General features: G+C 42.4%; 1 long non-coding RNA gene across 1 annotated transcript; it reads left to right on the plus strand.

Moving 5' to 3' along the window:
- Nucleotides 1-3,424: 3,424 nt before the first annotated feature.
- On the plus strand, nt 3,425-5,982 carry LOC135312883 (uncharacterized). The gene is made up of 2 exons (XR_010372502.1): nt 3,425-3,619; nt 5,728-5,982. It is a non-coding gene; the product is annotated as an uncharacterized LOC135312883 (long non-coding RNA).
- The last annotated feature ends 18,073 nt before the right edge of the window (nt 5,983-24,055 follow it).

Genomic DNA, 24,055 nt, shown 5'->3' on the forward strand with positions numbered 1-24,055 from the left:
CCTGAGGCGAAGACGTGTGAGGCAATGCCTCTTGCTGAGACAGCTGGCCAGAGCCTTTCTGCAGCACACTCCTGGTCCTCCTCCTCCTCCTCCTCTTCCTCTTCCTCCGTGCAGCAGCAGCACTGACTGGTACGGCTGAGAAGCTCAGAGGCAGTGCGACATGCGCAAGCGGCCATGGCAGTGCAGAGAGCAAGGTGGCTGACTGCCTGCGAGCTTAGCCAGCCTCTCATCTGGGGTTCACAGCCCTGGCCACTGGCCTTCTCCCAGTACCTCAGCCACCTTGTTTAAAACTAGCTTAAATAAGTAAGTCTGCACTGCACCATGCTTCCAGCCACATTCACCATCCCAACCAAACGGCAGGCAATCTTGGCTCCAGAGATAACCCATCGCCTGTGTGGTCATGCACAGAAAACTCTGGTTTTTGAAAGTATTGCTCAACCCTTCAAGCAGGCATTAGGATCGCTTACAGAAGCATACAGGATACTTTGTTTCAGCACTCAATGGTCTGTTTGTGTGTTTACCAAACCGGAGGGGGCTGTCGCTCGCAGTTTTGCCAAGGCAAAAAGGTGTTCCAAGAAGAGCAGCAGCAGCTGCAAGCAGGCTCTGGGAATTAAATAATGGCATCTTATAAAACTTCACAAATTGAGCCAATAAGTGTGCAATAAGTCAGTTTTGAAATTACTGTCTTATATCAAGTTTCTCTAATAAAAGTCAAATTTGTGCTTAGAAAAGCTTAAAGCCCATATGCAGGAAAACTTTATAACTCTAATGGGAGCCATGATAGAGCAGCATGTTAGTAAATACATGTGTAAGCAGCACAGTACAAAGAGAAAAGTAGCAATATGTTAATTATCTCCCTCCTGTATTATTTTTGCTTGTCACTGTGGATGCAACTGCAGCAAAACACATGCACGCTCCTGACAGCTGCTCTGTTCCACGAGGAATAAAACAGCAGGAAGACTGGCAATGTGAAAAAGAGAAAACAGGCTTTTCTTCTATAAAAAATCATTACATGTCCATCCAGAGATAGAAATAACCTTTTTATGTTCTCGGTGACTGATTCAGAGGCAACTTTTTTACAGGAGATATATGGGTTGGAAAAGAAAGCTGTCTGATGCTGGAGAACTAGTCTGCAGGGACAGGCTCCTTATTAACAGCCACAGGTTCTCACTTAGCTTGGAAGTGTTGCAAACAGTTGTGCCAGCACTGACAGCGAAGTAGTCTCTCGCATCCAGAAGGCCTGTATGGCCTCTGGCAGGCTCACTCAGCGAGCGTGGAGCCAGGCTGGAATCCACTTCTCCACCAGATGAAAGGTGAGCAAGGCTGTTGCTGCTTTGCAGGTGTGAGACTTGGACACTCTGCAGAAGACACGTCCCATCATTGGAGATGTTCCAGCTGTGCCGTGCAGAGCACCACCAAGCAACAGCAACTCAACCAGTGGCTAACTGCATTTGCCAAATGGGCAAACTTTCCATTGCCCTAAATAAAACTCTTTTTCCTTGCTTTTTTCCTTAGCCGCAGTACAAAGCAGCACCACTCTGTCCTGTCCAAGTGAGATAACCACTGCTCTACTGGTTGATGTATAATAATAAAGGTTCAGCTGAAATATGCCAGGCAAGATCTTCAAGGACAGATATTGGTCCTCTCATTTGAGCTTTTAGAGAAAAAAAGCATCTAATAGAGCACCAACATAAAGGACACCGTAGGCCTTTTTCCACAGAAACCGCATACCCTTAAAAAGAAAAGATGTAAAGACAAAGAACTCAGAGCAGCTTGACAAGGTGGTTTCACATGCTGAGTTAATCCAGTAAATTATGGGATAAAAAGAGAACATTACACATACTGTCGTCCCTGCATCCACAAAACCTAACCAATCTACCACACCACAGAATCACCTTCTCATCTAGAAGACATTAACCATAACAGGGCAAATAGAAACGTTTCCAAAGTTATCAAAAACTATTTTGGCCAGTCTACAAAGATGTGGATAATTAAACTGAAGATGTTGCATAAAAAGGGTGACAGAGTGCCTAAGACCAAAAGGATATTCAAGGCTACAAGTTTCAGTGAGTCCAGAGTTAATAAACTAAGTCCCACCATAGAATGGGTCTTTAAGATATACCTCCCTCTTCACCATTTCTTAGCTTCTATGACTCCAGTTCAGCCTATTGGATTTTGTGGTTTCCGTTCTTAGGCACTTGACCCATGCACTGCACTGCATAAGAACCAATCCTAATATCTTTATTAGATGATGTCTCAAACCTGGGCGTTACAATGCCTGCTTCTTTTCATGGAGCTACTCTTGGGCTTAATGTAGTAGACTGGGTCACCTGCGCTTTAATTACATTTTTATCATTTTGAGTTATTGGACAAGGCCACTTCAAAGATTTCCTTTGCCTTTGAGAAAAAAATGTAGCTTCTATAACCTTTCCTTATCACCAGGTCTCCTTGAGACCTACTGTTCTTCGGATTACTGCATGCTGTGCTTTTAGAAGTAGACAAATTATATCCTCTTCCTGTGATATGGTGACTAAAACTGTATAAACAAGCCTTTCAGATAGCAATGTGTAAACAATGTGCCAGGTCATCCCAGTGTGCAAATATAAGAGGAATGCAAAATTTCCTGGGCCACAGAGAGGGTGTGAGCAAAGTTAACTCCCCAAATATGCAGGGGCTCTGGACCTGGAGGCCAGAAAAAACTGCTTTACCAGTTGTACTCCACACAACTTTGGTCATCACGAGAGTATGTAAGTGTGGAAGCCTCTTCCCTTAGCATGGTATCTGTTATACATGGCTGGTTGTCTGGATAAGAGTCATGCATAAGGCAGTGGGTTGTTTTGCTTGGGCGTTTCCTTTTGTGGTTTGCTTTTCAGGTACACAGAGAGGATGGGTGTGTTGGAGACAATAGGTCATGGATGTTCACCCTGCTCGTTGGACAGGTGCAGATGGTCCTCCTTTCTTGTAACAGGTTATTCCATGGACACAGACAGTCCTTGTCGCTGTCAGGGCCTTCAAGGTGAAGCCAGGCAGCCATCTATGGTCTCACCTCCCAGACCTCTTAGCCCATCCTCTGGAAAATCTGAGTTCCAGTCCTATTTTGCAAACAAGCACCAAGGCCTTGAACTTGCTTCATAATTCAGGGGAAAAACAGTTTTCCGACACATCCTTAAGAGGGAAGAGCTCCATGGTCCAGATTTTGGGCAGCCTAATTCCACTTAAATCCCTGTGCTTAGGGTTTCCTGTGGCTGGCTCTAGACCTTTGGGCATCCTATGCAATACAAAACACTAAAAGAGGGGTATTGAAGTGAAGTGAGGCTGACTGAACCTAGGCCTATAGGTTTTTACTCCTAGAAGTGGTTTTTTCCTATGTTTTATCCTACAGTATGTCCAAGACAGGCAGGAAGTGTCCTGGTTGAGAGCAAATTACACAACAACCTGCTGCAAACAGCCTGAGCTAAAATACCTGACTTTCAATAGGGCTTTCAACTCTTAAGATTCCGGATCCAGCTGCTGGTCTTCAATTTTGGCTGCAACACGGGCAGAAAGCTGCAGCCTCTGTTGAGTACAACGGCAGGAGCATGCAGAGATATTTTTGTCACATTTTGTGAGAAGGGCTAAGGTAAATAAACAGAGTCCCAAAATCCAGTACCTGAAACAGCTTTTTATCTCTGGCATTGCAGATTTTTTACTCATCCTCTTGATCTCTTTATGCATGTGTATGTATACTAGAAAATGGAAAAAGGGTCTGGAGCAAATAGTACAATTTGGTTTAGTATAATAATTCTGACAAAGCCATAAAGTTGTAGTAGAATTTAAGTTGGATTCTGTTAGTAAAATAACTATGTATTGTTTTCAAAAACATTCGTATTTTTCCATTAAAATATTGCAATCTATGCCTAGCTTTTGAAGCTCTTTTGCCTTTGAGGTGATAAGGCTCGACAGTTGTGCAACCAACAGGTTTGGCCATTGTTTTTTTCTATTATGTCACAACATGCTCTGCTCCTAAATTGGAAAATATCACTGTCTCCATATTTCATGATATTCTGGGGAATACAAAGTGAGCTTTTTTATGGACTAGGACAAAGAAGCATTGGAACAGCATGTGCAGGAAGTCACAGTGTGACCACTGGGGATACGGTGAGATGCAAAAAACTCACATTTCTACTTACAGTGCTATCTGGGAAGCAATTTCCCAATAATATAAGAAGATATATGGATAGTCTGACCTATTTTTTTGTAGAGACTCACTGCAGCTGAGTATTTCCTGTAGTGACCTGGATCCAATATCGTAGAACCTAATAAATCAGTTAATATTTCAGGTAACTAAAATATTAAAAGATGCCTTAAAGATTTAAAATTTTCCACACATCATACTCCAGCTTAACAAACAAAGGTAATGTGAAACATGTAAAAATTCCCCTCCTTTATTAATTTTTCATTCTTTTTTTTTTTTTTAACTTGAAAGCTATCCAACTAAGCAAAGGGGAGCCATGACCTTAGAAAGCACTTTTCTCTTTACCAGAGTGTTCAGAGACAATGTGTGTGGCACATTTAAGTGATACATAATCCCCAGTTCTTCCCCTCAGTCTCTAAGGAATAAAGACAGAATCTCTTGTTGTGGTAAGAACTATTCCCCAGAATACAGATTTCATCTATGCAGTGCATCTAATGCTGTTCAGTTATCAAACATCCTGTTTAGTTCTGATCTGTCCACACATATGGGATTTTTGTCTGTGATTTGACTCAAGAATCCAAATTTTCATTTGTGTCACATAGGCTTCATGGTAATCCCTCACTTCTCCTACGTATGAGATTCCATATAACCACCCCAGGAATAAATATACTTGGAATAGACCCAACTCCTTTCACTTTGTTGGGCTGTGCTGACATGATGTAACTGCACAGGCATCAGCTGCTTAGCCCAGGAGAATCTTTCCATTAAAAATGAAAAATAAAAATGGAAGCCTTCCTATTGTTCCCCTAAAACAAAAGGATCCCAGTTTCATATAGCCAGTGCTTTTGTATTAATCAGAGATCTGTTGATCTTTGCCAGCCACTACATTTCTTGGCAGTTCAAGGAGCTGAAACAGTTAATTCAATATGATCTCTTAGAAAGAGCCTAGTAGCAGAAAAGGGTTGGCTGAAGGCATTTTCCTGTACTCAGGGTTTTAGTTAATTTTATATACAACAACTAGGATGACACACTATTATGGAAAAGGTCATAATTCATTCCAGTCCTTTTGCAAGCCAGGAATTCCAGGATTTTTATAAGTCTTTTGTAAAATAGCCAATTTCATGTTGGGCATGCAAACACTTGGAATTGCAACTGTCAGGAGACAAAATTCATCAACAGTCGAATGGAATTAAACTCAAAACCATTTCAGTTACTGTCTTCTCAACTAGATAAGCACAAAACAAAATTTTAGAAAAAATGGTTGTGACACTAAAATAATATTTTGCCATCAATCCATAGACATGAATTCAACCCCAAAATCCATAAAACTCAAGGCTTTGCATTTCTCATGAACCTCTGATGCAGGCTTCTACCCTTTTCAAGTTATCCTGCCTCTCCCAGCCCCGCAGAGAAACATGCACACTAGAAGTCCTTGGTGTAGCCATAGCTAACCACCGAGTTACTGATTATAGTTGGTTTTTTCTATTTGCAAATATTCTATGAACGTGCTGTAATTTGCTTATTTCTTTAATTTCATGTAATTTCATTTTCAGGTTACAGACTGAATACACCGTATTCATTGCAAGTATCGAGCAAGACACAAGACTTGAGCTAAGATTTCAGGTCATCACTGATAAACCAGTAGACAAAGACTACATCATGTCATTATGCTTACACATATACCTAATGCTAGAAGTTAAGTAGTTCAGCTTGCAGTGGGATCAGGGACTTGTCACAGGAGGAACATCAAAATACTCTTCAGCATTGTTTTTACTTTAGAAAAAAGAATAAAAGGGTGGCTTCTTTCATTTAGCTGGTTGATTCTTTTTTGTTGCATAAATGTGGACCTAACAACATCAGGTTTGTGAACACATCAGGTTTATGAGCACAGAGTTTATGAACACAGAGTTTATGAACACATTTTGCTTTTTACAAATTGCTTATAGATTGGGAAATGTTAAAAACAAAACCCAAACCATAACTTTTCACAGTGACGTTTTATAAAAAAATATTTTTATTTTTCCTAATTAAAATAGGAGATTTCATTCCAAAATATCCTTCCATTTTCTTTTTTAAAAAACGTTTAAAAATCCCTCAGACCTATAGGTGTCCCTGGTGGTTTAGGATTTTGCCTGTGCTACCCACCAAAAATCTCTGAATGTTTTAGGTTTGGTTTAACCTGATTTCCCCCTCGCCCCAAACTGCAGAAAAACCATCCATCCTGGAAGAGTTCAACAGAAAGACAAAACAGTCACAAACTTCAGTCTGAAATTACCCAGATATTCAGTCCCCCTCAATGCCACAAGCCTAAAGCCGTGGCAGGGCAGGAGGTGCCCAAAGGCTGGTGGTGGTACCTTCCTCTGGGGATGCAGCCCCCTCGGCCAGCTGGAGCACACAGCTGGGGGCAGAAACCCCTTCAGCCACCCGATATTAATCCGCTGCCATGTGTGAGTCAGAGCCCAAAGACTCCCCAGGGCAGATTCACCATTTCATAGCAACCTTTCTTGATACGCTCTAAATTTCGCCAAGTCAAGCAGCTGCATAGTCATTTGGCAGGCAGGTTGATCCTGCAATTTGTTGAGCACACATAGTAGTCCTTTAATGTAGTCCATTAAACAGACCTTGATGCCTGCGAGCAGTGCTCAGATTCAGTAGGAATACTGCAGCGATTGGTTTCAAGGTCCCATTCCTGGTGAGTACATGGAGATTTTGTCATTGAATTCCACCAGTGTGTGTGGCATACTCCAGGATCAGGTTGACTCTAACAACGTGGAGGAAAAAATGCTTTCAGGTGTCATGTCTGGTTACCCTGGCATTGTTGTTCTGCTACAGAAAAGTTTTCTGCATGCAAAATCTGCATTTTCACCTTGTAATGTTACAATTACAGCCTTTGCGAATGTCTGCCTAAATCCACTGTGAAAGTGGGGATAAAACTGAAATTACTCGAGTTGAAGGTTTCACATTTTTGCAAAAGCTTAAAATGCCTTTTTCTCCTAACTCTGCACACCACACATCCTCCTGGCTAATCCTGTGAATCCAGGGAACAAAAAGCCGCTTCACAGTCTGGCTTATTTGGATAATGAACTATCCAGAGGAATTAGATCTGGGGAAATGCTCTGATTTGCAGTTGTTTGAAGGCAGGACAAGTTAATAGTGTCACTGGTGAAGATAATACAAGGAATTTCAGAGATAAGCAGGGGCTGAAATGTCCCTGGTTTAATGGATAGCTGATGTTACACCTTGTTATTATTTTTAAAAGTCTGCACTTATAAAGACTGTCAACAGCAATGGATATAGCAGACTTCAGCCGCCTCATATCCACCAGACAATCCTGTTCTAACCCAACTATCACATATTCTTTGACTTGCAGCTACTTTTCCGATAGACGCTGCTACACATCAGTGCTGACCTACCTCAGTTTTGGTCCATGTGGCTATTGCTGTTCCCAGAGCACTGATAGGTGGCTGGAGGATATACCGTGGAGCAGAAGAAAAGGTCACTACTGAAATAGCTTTCCAACCACAAGCCCTGTCTGCAGGGGCAGATGCATCTTCTCACACACACCCTGCATCCCCCTCAAGTCAGGGGGCTGCAGGAGGAGCAGACAGGTCTACCTGTAGGGAGAAACAGAGAAAAGGCACAGATACACCCCTGATAGGAGAGAAGGGTCAAGAGAAAGGGAAATAAAAGTGCCCTGAAATAAGCTTTGCTCATTATAAGGGTCTGGAAGCTGGTTTGGGTAATTTTTTTCCTCTGACCTGCAAATGCCTCTTTGAAAAGAGGACATATAAGCCATTTAGGAAAAGTGTGTTTCCAGAAAGTGTTTAAAGGAGAATTATATGAAGGCAGAGACAGCCAGCCACTCCAGGCAAAGGAGACCATAAGTATCAAAGTATTTTTAACAGTAGAAAAAAACATAACTATGTTGTCAAGTAATTTCTTCCTGCTGAAGTCGGCAAAAATATTAATTGAACAACTTACTTGACAAAAAACTCTGGCTATTATTTAGTCAGCTGAGGTTACAGCCTTATTTATGTCTGTTTCCAACCTCATTGTTATGAGAGTATCCCTCAGGAGCTAACAGTGTGAGATAGTACAAAAATGCTTTTATTTTATTTCATTGCCTACACCCAAATGCTTGGTAATTGTACTAAGTTTACTCAACAGGACAAGAAAAGGACACGGAGAGTGAGAATTTTAGTAGCAAAAATTATTCAAGAAAAAAAAATTTTGTTTCCCTCAACTCCCAACATCCTGGGCACCAGCAAATAACTAAGAGAAAAATGTCATCCAGAAAGAATTATTTGTGACCCAGCTGGTTCACTAGCTGGCTTTAATGAGATGACAAAAAAACTAGAATCTAGCTGTCTACAGTGAATCTTCAGGTCTTCAAGGTGGGGTTACTTCCAAATCATCGAAATAGTCTAGTATTCATATGGCAGGCTTGGAGATCCCCATTGCAAAGTGTCCCCACAGCCTCCTCTTTGCATGTACACACAAGGCACGCACATAGTTTTTAAAATGCCTGGAAAAAAAATCACAGTATGAAACAAAAAATACGGCAAAGCCAGCAGGTGTTTGGGGACACTGGAGTATTTCCTCCCTTTATTCTTTTGCTTTTTCCTTCTGCTTTTATCCTCCCTCTCCTCCCTTAGCCGTGCTACCCCTCCCGCAGCCCTCCTCCCATCCCCCGTGCATCCCCATACATCCTTCTGCAAATACTCAACGCCTGACCAGGGCCTGCCCACCCAAAAAGAGAGGGAACAGTTGAAATATTCCCTCCAGGTTTTCCCTTCAGCATCACCATCAGGAAACTTGCTGCTCACAAAGGCACTGGTGGCCCCAGGAATCAAACACCGGCCCGAAGAGCAGGGGCTCTCGCCGTAGCCCAAACACAACTTATTGTAATCCCTTGCTGCCTCCTGTGCTTATACAGTACAGACCTTCTTGGGTTACAAGACACTTTGAAGATCTCACCTTCTCCCATTACTTGTCTTTTACATAAAATGTCCACAGATGTGAGTCTGCTAGTGTGTCAGAGGACTGCGGTTAATAATTTATAAACCAATACTTCCTATTGGGCATATTGTTTAACGTAGGGGTGTATTGGCAGCAGGAGTGGGCTGCTTTGCTGCAGGAGCACCCTCTGCTGACTCATGTGGGGCAGCACCCCTGAGGCAGGGTGATGGCCGCCGTGGGGGGCCAGCTGGGGGCAAGCCCCCAGCTGCAGGGACGCTGTGTCTCACCTTCTCCAGGGTGGTGGTGACTGTTAAACCACTCGCTCTGCAGCAAATAGCAAGGCTTCATGGCCAACAAAGCACAAATGAAGGGGACTCTAGTGGAAATACCCTGATGTGTAATTCTCAGGAACCCCATGCAACGCACCCTCAACTTGCAAAGTGTCGCTTTTAGAAAGCCTAGTGTTCTTTCCATGCATGTGCTCCAGCAATTACACTGAAAGGGCTCCTCTTGAGCCAAAGCCACAAGGAAATGGTCTAGGCAGCTACACCTGAAAACAGGCTGGTGTGTGTGATGGTGTTTGCCCCGTACTCCTAAATCACCCCAGATCTGAGCGGAGCACAGGAGAGGATATGGGCAGATATATTTGCTGTGTCAAAGATAACTCTCTGCAGGTGGGACTGATGCTCTGGACCAGCAGTCACAGCCTGAGAAGACAGGTTCTCCCTAGGAGCGTGCACTGGGTGGATCTTCTTCAGCTCCCTTCCCATCCGTGACAGCTCTGGAGCTGGAAATGCCGGCAACAATAGTGAGAACAGTTGAACAGCATCTTCCTGCAGGGATGTGTGAACCAGATCATCATAAATAAACAATCTGGCACAGCTAGCAATGGCTGCTCATTAAAGAACCATTGTGTAGCTCAAGAGTGCTGGTGGCAAGTGCTTATCCTTCCAACTCTTACCACATCTATCTCTATGAACAGTAAGTCTATTTACTATTTCACTTCTTTGAAATATTTTAAAATGTTTCTAAACACTTTTTGAGTATTTGCTAATTGGTGAGCTAATGGTTCTTCACATCATCAGGAATCCTTGAGAGATTTTAAAATTATGATTAACTTCAGATTCCCAAAATGCAGTAAGTGGTATAAATGTTATAGAAAAATCTTTCCAGGGCACTGTGCAATTTCAGCTTGCTTTCAATTTTGCTTATGTCTTAGGTCATTTTTTTACTGGAAAAGTGATTGCAAAACCAAAGCATTCATGGCTCTCTAGGCATACCTTTACTGACCTGAGGAAGAGTTTGCTGAAAGCTTGTCTGCTTTTTCAGAGTAGTGTAATAAAAGATATTGCCTTCCCTTACAAACCTTGCCTTGTTGACTGATAAAAATGTTGTGAATGTCATTTCCAGCAGTGCTCTATTATTTTGATTAGAAGGGCAGGTTTAAAAACCTATTGTAGAGGGATGTCCTCATTTAGATAGAAACCAAACTGACATCCTCCTGCCTCAAACTTTTAGCTGCTTATCTCCAGTCTGTGGCACAGGAGTCCATTTTTGCACCAGCAGGAAACACAGCCATTGGAGGCTCTGTGCTGAACACCCTTCATGGTGGGATGGAGGTGCCATCATGTCCTGCCCCAGCTGAGGCTTCAGTGTCCTCTCACCATGCACCAAACATGCCAGCTGGGCTATTCCTCTCTCCACACTGGTGCTGTGAGCCCCAGACTGCCCTTTCCCGCTGTCTTCATGTCAGGGTTGCTGCTGTTGATATATAGTGGGAGGCAATAAGCAGCCTGGACAAACCGTGGGACACATGGAAGGTGCTGTGTTGATACTTGTGCAGAGGACTGTCATAGACTCCTTCACATGCACAGCACAGGTCCTCACCAGAGGTAAGGTCTACCTGTCTTCACAGACTGCTGCACCTCTTGGAGCATCTCCAGGGCATTTGCTGTTACCAAATTTCACTATGCCCTGCTTTCTTGGATTATCACACAACACAGAATTTGTCTTGCTGATCTGCTGTTAACAGGGCAGGAATACAGGCAGAGGTGATTTTGTGGTAAAAACTGAATTCTTTCCCTCTGAAAACTGAATTCATTCACTCATCCGGGGGGAACCAACACCTTCACAGAGGGCAGGCCTCAACCGTTGCAAGGACAGACAGTAAACTGAGACCAAATGCTATCAGAAATACTGTGCGTGTTATACTGTTGTGGAGAGGCAATTTATTGAGCTCTGTTTCTGTGTATCAAGACATTTTATATTTTTAAAGGAGGTGGTAAAATACAGACAGCCTCCTTCTGCCAAAACATAACTAGTAAGAGGTCTTGGGCTTTATTTAATTGGAAAAATGTTCTGATTGAACTGGCTTTTGGGTTTTACTTCCAATTCTGTTAGACTAATTGCATCAATAGCACACGTACCATCTCTCTTCCACAGCTATGTAAGCATCTCAGTTTCCTTTCGGTGACCTCCTTTTGTTGCTTCTCCTTTTCATATCTATAGCTTTCTCTTCCACTCAATAGGGAGGAGGAGTTTCCTCCAGACAGTCATTCATGATGTGGACCAAACCTTGGCTCTGCAAGGCTCTGGTGGCTGTAATGTCACAGGGTGTACCATGTTCTTACGAAAAGCCTGAGCCTTTGGGGTTTTCATGAGACTCTCACTTCTATGTGACAACAACAGAGGAAAGATTGCCAGTAGCAATCTTGGGCATCTTGAACATCACCCAGTTGCAAACATCTGCATACAGCGACTTCCAGACTGTTCTTTTAGTTGGCTGCTTTTAACATAGCCTTGGGCCACGGCAAACCTTGAGTAAAATCAGTGGGACTTCTTTTCTGGAAACCAGGTGTTTCTTCCTGGGACATGCCATGTTTTTCCACCACATGTAAGCTTCAGTTTTGTCTTCTAGGTGCCTTCTACCTCAGAGGCTCATCCTCTGTATTTTTACCAGTCTTTGGATCAGCAACAGTTTGCTGTTATGTGTGTGCTTGATATTCATCCTCATTGTGGACAGTCAGTCATCAGGTACGGAAAAAGGGCAGTTTTGACCACAAGTTGTTTCACTAGCACTTCTTAAAAAGCAGCATCTAACAAACTCCCTGGCTCGCTCAGCCCAAGCGTCCACAGAGAATAAGGTGCATGCCGTCTGACAGAGCAACTCCCTTGCAACAGCAGTAACAGGATTCGTTCTGAAGGTCTTTTATTTAGGAAGAGGAGCAAAATGTTAAGAAGTGCCAAGATTTTTCTTTTGCGTATAAATCCCCTCACTTTTTATTTCTGGGGTCATGCACCGCTGAGGTATGTGGTAAGGAAATAGCATCCTGAACTTGCCTTATACTGAAAAATGAAACAGATCTTCAATATTCCATGGAGAAGAGGGTGTGCATCGTTTCTTGAGAATAAGCCCTTTGTGTCTCTATTATTTTTACAATGCGCTTTAATGACCTGAAAGCATGTGTGTGCCTTCTTAAATCATCGCATACAAAACTACATTTTGACTGTAAAATATATTAAGAATCTTATAAAGGAAGTTATGCCATGTGTGGGGTTTTTTCTCTGTTTTCAAAGATAGGATGAGTTTTGCCCATATTACAAAGACAAGCCCTAAAAATGAAAAAAATAAGGTGGGAAGGGGAAGGGTTTTTTTTTTAAAAAAAACCAATAAATCCTAGCCCTAGACACCAGTGTTAGAAAAGTCACCCTTACCAGATAGCTAATACAGACAAGGGAAAATAGCCAACTTGATTTCAAATGTGAGAGTGATTTTTAAAATGAATGATAGAAACTACTTCAGATTCATTACTTTAAGCAGGGAAACTCATGTGTTTAGCTTATGGGTCTGGTTTGAATAAAAGTTTGTCTTTCTTGAATAGAAATCATATGTGATTCCAGGCAGTGGCCTGGACCATTTGCTAATACTAATTGTTGCTGGTTGAAAGTAGGGTAGAAGATTGTTAAAGTCTTCCCTGGCAGTAACTTGATCTGTGGAAATGTACTTTACAGGAACTGTGATGAGGTTTACAGCTGGCAGAAGCTTGTGATAGGATGGCCACATGACTTTACATCTCCCTTGTAATAACAGAAAAAAGCTCACAACACAGTTCTGGTAGGTAAAGGATGGCAGGGATTGTATAAGCTGAAACAGGGATATGTATTTTTATAAACATTTCACATTTTGAAAGATACCTGATGATGTGCCTGGTTTGAAATAATATTATCAGAATACACTGAAGTAAAGCTGGCAAGTTAGAAAACCACCAACTGAGGCCAGATGGGCTGTTGAAGTTCTCACATGAAGCATGAGTGCTGAAAAAAAAGTGTCAGATTATAATCATATTAGTCTGCCCTCACCCAGTCTCAACAGAAACCTGGTCAGTTGGTAAATACTTTGTTTGCTGATAAGGAACAGCTCTAACCTTAGTTAAATAGATAAAATGTGATTATTCTGCATAATTTACATGTTAGCGCTGCTACTCTGGTAAATTCCAGAATGAAGCCTTATCTTCTGTTTCTGAAATGCCAAGCAGGGATACACTACTTTCAACCTTAAGCCATGGTGCAGCGCTGCTATTCATATTCACATCCAAGCTGGTGGCATCTTACTGCTGCATGAAACACTTAGGACATGATTCAGCTGCAAAAAAATAGGTCCTGGTGCCCTTCATAATGCCCCAACATGTCTGAGACATCCCTAAGGGGCTGGCAGATGTGGTGCACAACCCACCACAGCCCATGTCCCTGTGTCTCTGTACATCAGCATCCTTCCAGAGTGGCAGCCAGCTGCTCTGGGGGGGACACCCTGCAGCATTGCAAACATTGCCAACAGCAAAGGTTGAAGCACTAAATGGAGTCCCCTACATCCATGCCCTACATCCATGGTATAAACTTGCTAAGCCACCTCAGGATCAGGCTTTACAGGCACCCATAACAGAGCAGTGGCTGTGGAGCAGGAGAGAGCTGTGGGCTTGATGCTCTCTTCTTCCCAGGAGGGATGCCATCACTCCTTCCCTATGGGGGGTGTGCTAGAGTTGTAAGAAAAGCTCAGCCCTGGTCAAAAGGATGAGCGGCATTTTGTTGGTGTTCATACCAATGGCACATCATCTGCGAGCTCACCCAGAAGTATTTCATCCTGCAGTTTCAGTCAGAGCATTGCACACTTATTTTCATTGCACATCCCATCAGTATCAACATGTTTTCTGAAGCTTTGTCATGCTGTGGTAGACAGAAAGTATTCTTTTCACTAATATTTGTATTGTTTCACATCTGGTTCATAATAATTCTCATGCTATTGTCAGTGGAATTGCTCTGCCATTTCCTTTCATGATGTGGTTGAAGGCTGCTCTGGAAAACAGTTTATTTACAGGTTCAAGAAGATGCCATTGGGTGTATTTTCCATTTGGCAAACTACAAAAGTAGCATTTATAGTTATAAACACCTGCATAGACTAACATGTATGTTGTATAACTTTCTTCACAGAGATGTACAGAGCATAAATAACATGTAAACAACTTTCCAGAAGTCAAATGAATTCAGAAAAACCCAAGACTCTTAGGGAAATAAAAAACAGAGAAGTGCAACTTTTTTTAAACCTTTTCACTTCCACTCCTTCCCAATCCTAGTCATGGTTACTTCACATTTTCTCCAGTGACTCTCTTTTGGAAGTAGTCAATATTGTGTACTCGTTTTATATCCTATTGAAAAATGCAAACCTTCACAACCACTGATTCTTTTTATTCTTGATTTTACTTCTCTTCCCATTTGCAGAGTAGCAGCTGGCTGTGAAAATGCTCTGTGTTGTGTCCTGTTCTGTGGTCCTATAGGTGGTCCTATAAGAAGTTTCAGTGTGCTTTTCTCTGGGGAAAGCTGAGCTCCTCAGCTGAGTCGTGTCCACAGCCAAGGCTGGCATTAAGTCCTTTCACCTTCTGCCGGTTCTCACCTGAGCATTCTCTGGCATTTTTAAGCAGCACAATGTCCTTGCCCTAAACACAGGTAATCAGTTTTCAGACCTGTTGCTCAGCTGGAGAGCAGTTCTATAAATTTTGGAATTAATATTCTTGACATTAAAATGTGGGCTTCAGTCATACTGTTGTCTGGGCTAACTCTTGCTTTTCCTTGACAGTTTGTTTGGGTATTTTCAGCAATGTCTTGTGACAACAACAATAACCTTACAAGTATAGATCTAAAAGCAAGCTATTCTAATTTCTTTATAGTTGTCAGGTGGAAATAAAGGTAGGAAGGTGGGATGTACAAGAAAGTCAGTGTTTCCATTGTTCTGATGTGTTCTGAGCAGTATATTGCGGCATCAGATATGTCTTCCATGGCTAACCACAAAACACTACCCATATAAATACTATGTTTGGATACATAATGGCCACTTGTGCATAAAGACAGGAGCTTCCCTGACTGTGGAGTTTTCAAAATATTGTAGCAAACTCACAGCTGCCCATGGCAAAAATACCTGGGAGAAAGTTCAGCTCTTACACTCATAAACCTGATATTACTGACTGAAGCCTACCTCTGCATATCTCTCAAGAGGAATAGAGATGGCTGTGGGACAGACCTCCTCTTCTCTGACTCAAAGACCAATGCAACATCTCACTTATTTTCCTGGCCCTCATGTTCCTGAGGAAACGTACTTTCTTTCTCCTTGCCCCTTGTACCTCCTTCAGTCCTCTTCCAGTGGACAACAGGAGGCAAACAGGCACAAAAGGTGCAACAAAACTCATTTCACTGCCTGTGGGTAGGTGGAGCCCTACCCTGTGGTCCTCTCCTGCCTCTGCTCCTGCACATTTCTAGGAGGTACAGAGCAGCTCCAATGGTGTGGAGAAACAGATCAAAGGACCTGCAATTCATAGCTGTTCACTATGGACAAGGCTGCAGCATGGACCCTTGGGCAGGTTCTTGGAAAGGACTGATTTAACTTAACTGGGTCTCCAGAACTGCCAAGATAATGCAGAAGACAAGTGAGGCCACTGGAAAAGGAGAACAAGATAGATTGAAGCCACCTGAGACCCACACTTCTAAAGCCATGCCTCTGACAGTTTCTGGACATGTCAACCTTTCACCGGCAGTTTGGTGCAAACGCTGAGCAAATGTTGGCCTTTGCCAGGAATATACTTTAGAGAACAGCGTGGACAAAAGCTAAGAAAAGCTTTCACAAAAAGCACAGAAAACAGGAATTAATGGAATCCCTTCCCCAGCTGTAATTCGTATGTGTTTTAAATCCTATTAACACAGACAAAAACAAATTCTCAGATAGTTTCTGTAATAGCAAAAGCAGTTGCTGTTATAACAGGTTATGATTCAATGTTTCATTTTCTTTTATGTATTATAACTTAAGTCCAGCCATCTTTTAGCTGGCTCTGTCACCAAGTCCTGACTCCCTGTTAAGCCTCAATCTCTGGCACTCATAACTAAAGCAACAAGACCAAGCCCTTAAACTTATCCACTAAACGTGTTGGCTCTGAGAGCTTTTTCCAGAATTATGTCAACCCTCCACTTATCACTTATCTTCCTACCTCCTGCAAGTGCCCTTATTCACAACACTTCGTACATAGCCTGGGACTTTCAGAGACCATCATGCAACATATTAAAACCATTCTAATCTGCTGCTTCACACATAACCCCTCAATCACAGCTCGTACTGATTCCAACCATCAGGCTCATAATCTTTGTAGCACATTAGCCAAAAAAAAAAAAATATCCATTTTCATTCTATCTTATCCATAACACGTGCAAATATTACCTCATCCATCCTTGAGCTGGCTCCAGAGATTAACCCAAAGCTGACATGATAGATGTCTAATTTAAAAAATAGTCCGTTTCCTGGCAGTTGATTTTATTGTCAGTTTTGTTTTAAACATCAACTTCGGGTGTGACATTGCTACCAGAATTTCATATTTTTAAATACCATTTCACTTTCAAAAGCTGAAGCCAAGGATGATGTCATGTGTGCTAGTAGTTTAGTGCATATCTGAAGCGGGAGCTTGAAGATTAAAAGGAAAGTTTTCCTTGCAAAAACAAGAGCAGGACATATAGGAAAAAGATTTTTGAAGGAAAGCAACGTGACACTATTTAACCTTCTGATTAAGTAAAGCATTACATGAGTCTTTTTAATTGAGGGAACGTCACTTAAGCAGTTTACTAGGCAGGAAGTGGCCGCTGATGCCTGGGAAAAGCAGGCTGCATGAGGTTTGAAGCAGCACCCTTTGAAGTGAATGGAAAGAGTTTTACTGAGCTCAGCGGAGGTACTCTGCATTTGTACTAATGCAATTCTGAGTACAATTTGACCCATGGGGATGAAGGGCACTGGCTAAATGAAAAAAATAGCATGAATCCTTTGTTTATGTTACAGAAAAGCTCATATTGTATGCAGTATTACTAAGAAATAAAATATCCTTTGCAGTGAAACAGTTTGTTCTTCCTAATCCAGTATTATTGTTACGCATGTGTTAAATCATAGGATACACATGGTTGTAAAAGCTGATTTATTAAGTAACTAAAAATCAGAGGCATCCACCCAAGCGCCACCCAGCATCTGCTGGGACTAATGTCCCTCAAAAACGTCCCATATGTCAAAGGAGTGTATAGGCTCAGAAAAACACTAATCCCAGCTGGTCAAAAGGAGCAAAAGAAAAACAGGTTTTGCTTTATAGACTACAGTATTTTGTTTGTTTTCATTAAACACTCTTACTGATTTTAAACATCTGTATTTGTTAACTTGTTTAGTTCTTTCAAACTTAAGAGTACAAACAGTGCCATCTGTGCTCACTGCTGGCATTTCTGCTCCCCATGCTAACATTTGCCTCCAGAGCCAGGCTTATCTCTGACAACTCCGTAAACACGGCTCGCAATGAAATTTGAACTATGCGAGGTACTTTGCTGCCTAGAGAAGGCAGAAGGGACACGTGGAAACCTCTCTCAAAACCTACGACACCCCCTGTGGCAACGTCGGCTCATCTGAAGCAAAGCTGACATATGGGGAGGATTGCATGTGGCCAGCTCTGCTGTCTCTGGTTGTTAGCTTTCTCATCGCTTGTGTTTGCTGGCTGGAGTTTACGCAAGCAGGTGGAAGGATAAACTCCAGTGACCTGCACATCCCACCGTTCTATTATCATAGATGCTGGCTTAAAATGAAACGAGTAGCTTCCCAGAGTTGTACGAAGCCAGTCTACTTGCCTCAAGTCACAACTGGTCAAGAAGATGATTAAGAAGTGGTTTGGCTTCAGTGGACTAGTACTTTCACAGAGACAAAACAGAGTGCACTCCAGGGCTCTTTAATCTAGCAGAGGATGCTCTCACAAGTGGAAGGGTCAAGCTAAAAACAACTAAGTGATGAATTAGATGGGTTTTTAACAAAAGGAGTAAACGTTATCACTGAACAGACCCAGTTACTAGGGGAAGCAATGCCTTTATGGCTGCTTTTCTAGAAGGCAGGTCACAGTCAAACAAGTTACCAGTTCCAGAGCCGCAAGACTTCAAATGGACAGGAGATCAGACTACACAATGTGTAGTCACCTTCACCCTGTATACTCCAGGAAACCACCAAGCAGTGGATACATCCCTTACACTCCCAGAAAATGTAGGGAAATTACAGTCTCGCTTCTTCTTCCACTGTGGGACCAACCGAGAAACAAAAAAACCTTAAATTCTGCTAATTTTTGGCAATTTGAGCAGCCATGTTCAGAAAAAAACAGACTCATTTAAGGCATTTCCCATAGAGTGTTCTCATTTGGAATACACAGGCTGCCTTTTGCAACCATTAATCTAATTTCAGGCCGATCCCTTTTTTGGAATATTTTGACTTCAACTCTTTTTTCTCCTATGATCGACTTGTCATGTCTAATTCCAGTTTCTAATGTATGCTTCCTTGGCAGGCATATAATCTTGGAACCTGGCCTTGAAATTATCCAACCTAATTTTTGGCACCCAAGTTTCCTGCAGAATAGTTAATACAAATGGGTATCTCTTAAGCAATGATTCTCAGCTGCTTTTTCTCAGGAAGTTTGCCCCTTCACACAGAGACCGTAGATACTGACATTAAACATTTGTCTATATTTAGAATTACAGAAATATGTACCTCTTTCATCTCAAACCCTGTCCCCTTTGCATTCAAGACCTACGTTTCATACTCAGTCCTTCTCTAAGGCTTTGCACCCAGCCTGTGCTCCATGCTATAGAGGTACAAGTCAGTGGTCACCTGTCCCAGTTTATTCTCCATGAGCCAGGCAACCATCCACTCCTTGAGACAGGGATGTACCTATACGCAAAAGCATGTGTGTGCACATATGTGTGTTCACACTCATGCACTCACTTTCTAAACAAATGCAACAGCTCTGCCTGCCCCTCTCCAGCAGATGACGTCGGAAATACTGATGCTACACAAAAAGTGGGGGAGCAGAGGCAAGAAGAGGGGGTGGTAGGTACATGTACACATATACGTCTTCAAAGGAGAATAGGAACGGTTAGTGGAATTTCAATGGGAAATGAGAGGGGAGAAGCAAAGGGATAGCAGAGCTTATTTGTCAAAGGCTACAGAAGGCAGAAGACACAGACAAATTGGGTTTGTGGATACTGGGGACAGCTTCTGCAGTTCATGTGCAAGTGTATTCATGTTGGGGTGAGGGAGAATCATATTGTGAATAGAGGAAAACTTCTGATCCTCTCTGGACACATCCCATGTGAGCCTGACAGCAGCTGGATGAGGCAGCTAACAGAAGATGAGGTCGGGCAAGAGCTATGGTACAGTCTTGGTTCACTGAACACTTCCCGAAGGCAGGAATCCAGTGTTAGTAGAGGTGCATTAGAGTCCTTCAGAAGGCTGGTAAACAATCCATCAGAGCCACTGAATGTCACCACTACTCCTAGAGATTTTCTGAAGTGTCTTGCAACATTTCACTAACAAAAGTGTGTGAAATTGTCTCTTTTGCCCTTGTACGCTTCCCTACAGGTGGCACCAGCAATATGAGCCGCTCAGAGAACGCACAGGTTTCTAAACATGTAGTTGGTACCTTTTTCTTGTTCCTCTTTTTCCTGCAACATCCCTTTCTCTCCATGTCATTCTCTAATGTGTATCTTTTTTGGATTATTAACACTGGACTCCAGGACAGCTAACTCTTGGCACATCAGTAAGAATGTGTATGTTAATCTGGTTAGACTCAAAGTCCCCTAAAAAGGCAAAAAAGCATCTGAAGGGATTATCACAAGCTTCTAGGCAATGAAATATCTCAAGAAATCTGGCTTTACTCTCCTGGGTGTGGACTGTGGCTTGTATACATTTCTGAAATCAGGGGCAGGTGTCTGGGAATGCTACTGCAAAGAAAATACGCGGGGGGGGTCTAATTCATATCACTTCACATTCCCTTCTGAATTTGCACCTCTTTCCATGTCCAACTATTGGGTGTTTTTTATCGCTTATTACATTTTGAACTCGACACTGTGAAGATCAAATAAGCAGCCAGTCATCAATTAACTTTCCAAAGCAAATACTTCAATATTCACAACACATATGTGTTGCAGGCATAAATGCTGGGGGGTGGGGTGTGTTGGTGTATGTGTGCACATGTAGAAGGAACCGGGGGAATGGGCTGCTCAGTTAACACACAAGTTTCCAAACATATGGATTATACACTCTTCTTGTACCTCTTTTCCTCACAACGTCTCTTTCACTCCAGATTCAGGCAGATACACATACACACGCATGCTCACCTTTGATATAAAACTGGTCCTGGCTCTTGCTGTGAATGTAATTTTCTTCTGCTCAATGGCTCTCTTACGCTCTCCCGTAAGTGGGCTGAGGGGGCCACCAGGTAAGGAGAATTTTGGCCCACCATGTTTTAAACCTCATCACACATTAGGGCCAGAAGCAGCAATAGTTTCTCATTATAAACTGTGCCTGTTATTGTAATTTATCAGGATCAAACAGTTGCTGGCAGCCCTTTCCATAAGATCCGGCTGTAGTGTCTATATCAGCATCAAGCAAAATCAAACATGGCTTGCGAACAGAGGTTTAGCGATAAATAAATCACTCAGGAAGCTTTAGAGAAACAAGTCTTCACACACACCAATGTTATGGTACTTGTCTTTATTTCTCTTCCAGCTTTCTTTTCTTTTCTTTTCTTTTTTTAATTTGATTCACAGCGTTCAGATGACATGTGTTTTGCCTTATTCGGCCATTTGGAGTACAGGTGCATGACTGTGTTTTTGATGGAGTGTTGCTATTCTGGAGTGCTCCGTCCAAAACACAATCCCACACATGTAATCCAAACTGCCGAAGATGAGTCAACCATCTTCCCGTTGCCATGATAATTAGACATTTTTTTTTTCATTCAAAGTTTCATAGTCTTTATTATTAGTTGCAGATGCCATGCTTAAACAATATTGTTGAATCTTAAAAGGCTTTCGCACCGGGCTATTTTGTCCTTTATAGTGGAGGAAATTAACAAAAAGCCCAAGCTTATCCAAACTTAAATGACATCAAATCAAATATTATTATACTGCACGAAAAAGTGAGACCTAAATACCTTTAGTGTACATGCACAAATCGTATCTTAATATTCTATTAAGTAAATACAGCAGCTTGCCAGGGAAGATTTGTCGTAATTAGGGGATTCATGGAACAGCAGCTTCCAGTCCTACTAATCCACACAGGCCACACATCTAAGTGTCTTTTCTTTGAAAACATTTCAGTTTCTTATCACATTAAGAAAATGACCACTTTCCAGAAGCCTGAAACAACAAAGAACTTCACTAGGTTTTAAATCCTTAAGCTAGGTATTATTTTCCAGACAAATGCCTGCAAAAGGCAGTTTTCACAGGTCTTAATATACACTGTCTGAACCTTGGGGCTGCTCATGTTTATTTCTGGTTCCTTAGGAGCTAATAGGCGATTAGTGGAGTAGATATGAAGAGAAAGAGAAGATGCAGGAAAGCAGGTGTCATAGTCCTTCGAGGCTAAGCTTTAAGGACCATTTTAGTCCTCTGACAAGCTGATCTCTTGGTGGCATTTTTGGTACTAGGTGGGTGGCAGACAGACACCAACTATTCAGCTGCTGGAAATCTCTAAGTAGTGACAGGTCATACCCCTACCTAAAGCACTGTTTATGGGGAAAAGAAAAAATCTGCCTGTCCACATTCGAGAGTTTTAGAGTGGTGAGGTTTTCCTTTCCATCATACCTATCTGGCCCGCTTTTGTTTTCTGTACATGTAAGATCAGTTTAGATCATCTTTATTTCCAGTATGAAAAAAAAAAAAACACAAAAAGGAGGACACATGCTGACTCCAGAAAGGTTGCCTCATCTCCTCATCTGGTGGAGAATAAGACCTCTCCGTCGAGCACCGCCAGCACAGGACAACAAAGGCAACGTGCTTTAAATGTGTTGTAGATGAGGGATCTGCACCCAGCCGAAATGGCCCCAAACACTGCTGGGGATGTGGCAGTAGAGAAGGAGACCACAGATCCTCTGACTTCCCCATCCCCCAACTTTGTACTAACAGCATCTGCACAAACAGCACGGGACCAGGGCCTGCGTCTCCACGAGCGAGAGGATGACGAGTGAGACAGCTACATTAAATCGACAAACACGAAAACTCGCTGTGCACAGACTTGTAATAGTCACCCTGTCCCCCGCCATCGATACCGGTTAACACATCCCAGGGTTTTTGTTATTATGTGTGAACCTGAGTTCTGGGGAATTTATTCCTTCGTTGGCCAAAGACAAAAAAGGGTATCCATATGAGCCCATGTACCTTTTTTCCATTCATTGGGAAACAGAAACATGTTCACCTGGGCAGTCCACGGATCAGCCAGGGGAGCAGAACTTGTACAGGCAATGATTCCTGGCAAGGATCTGATTTTAAGACCTGATGCTCAACTCCCTGTGTAGGAATGTTAAGACTGAACCTCGCAGCACAGTTTCAAAGAAAATAAAAAACATGGAGCAGATTAATTTAGGATTAAATTATAATGAGAAAAAAGCTTCAGGTGAAAGGTAATTGGGATAAATTTCACACTCCAGCTCTCCTGTCCAAATATACACTGTAACCAACTTTAGCCTGCTGAAAATGCCATAGAAATACTGCTAACAAGCCGCTTGGTTCACAGGAATACCATTTATAGCAGACATGTAGTCAGGAAAACTGTGGAATACATTATTGGTTAAAAAGTTAAATCAAACTCCTGGCAAATAAATTAATGGTCATTCCAAATTTTCTTTCTAAAAATGTAGGCTAGTATACAGCAAAGCAAGTGATCCATTAACAAAGTAATGACCTTTCAAGCCAGAAGACAATCTTGTCCCATACCTAACTGCTTAATGAAATCATTACCTCAGCAGCATAATTACAAGCCACAAGGAGTCGAGTAGACCCTGCCCACCAAGCTTGAACTGTGGTGCTTACAGCTCCACTGCTCCATTTCGGTGCAAAGAGCCATGCAAGCACGCTGGACGCCCGGCATGGAGGGCCGAACCACTGGAGCAACACAAACTGGTATCGGATCAGCATTCATTATCACACCTGTATGCACCTGTCGCTATGCCCCACGCCTGTCCCAGGGAAGACAGACCTAGAGTTACTGGGAAAATGCCAGCAGTTACACACAGGTAAAGAACAGGTTGGAGGGACTGTTCTCATACGCCTCTGTACGAGGAACAAGCGCCATGTTCCTCAGCTGCAGCCATCACTGGTGTGGGGCACGCTTAGCGGCACGCGTCTGACAGGTGACGCTCCCGGCCTCTAACAGAGACAAATCTCAATATTGTGGAGGCATAGCAACTCTGAAAACATTTTGACCAGTTTTCCTGAGAAGATGCACAAATCTTTCTTTCTACCCCTTCACTTCAGCAGAGACTCCAACCCAAAACGACCAGCCTGCACTGAAAGAAGGGAAGGACAATCCTTGGCCAAGTGGGTGTT

The sequence above is a fragment of the Phalacrocorax carbo genome, chromosome 3 (assembly GCF_963921805.1).
Source record: "Phalacrocorax carbo chromosome 3, bPhaCar2.1, whole genome shotgun sequence".
NCBI lineage: Eukaryota > Metazoa > Chordata > Aves > Suliformes > Phalacrocoracidae > Phalacrocorax > Phalacrocorax carbo.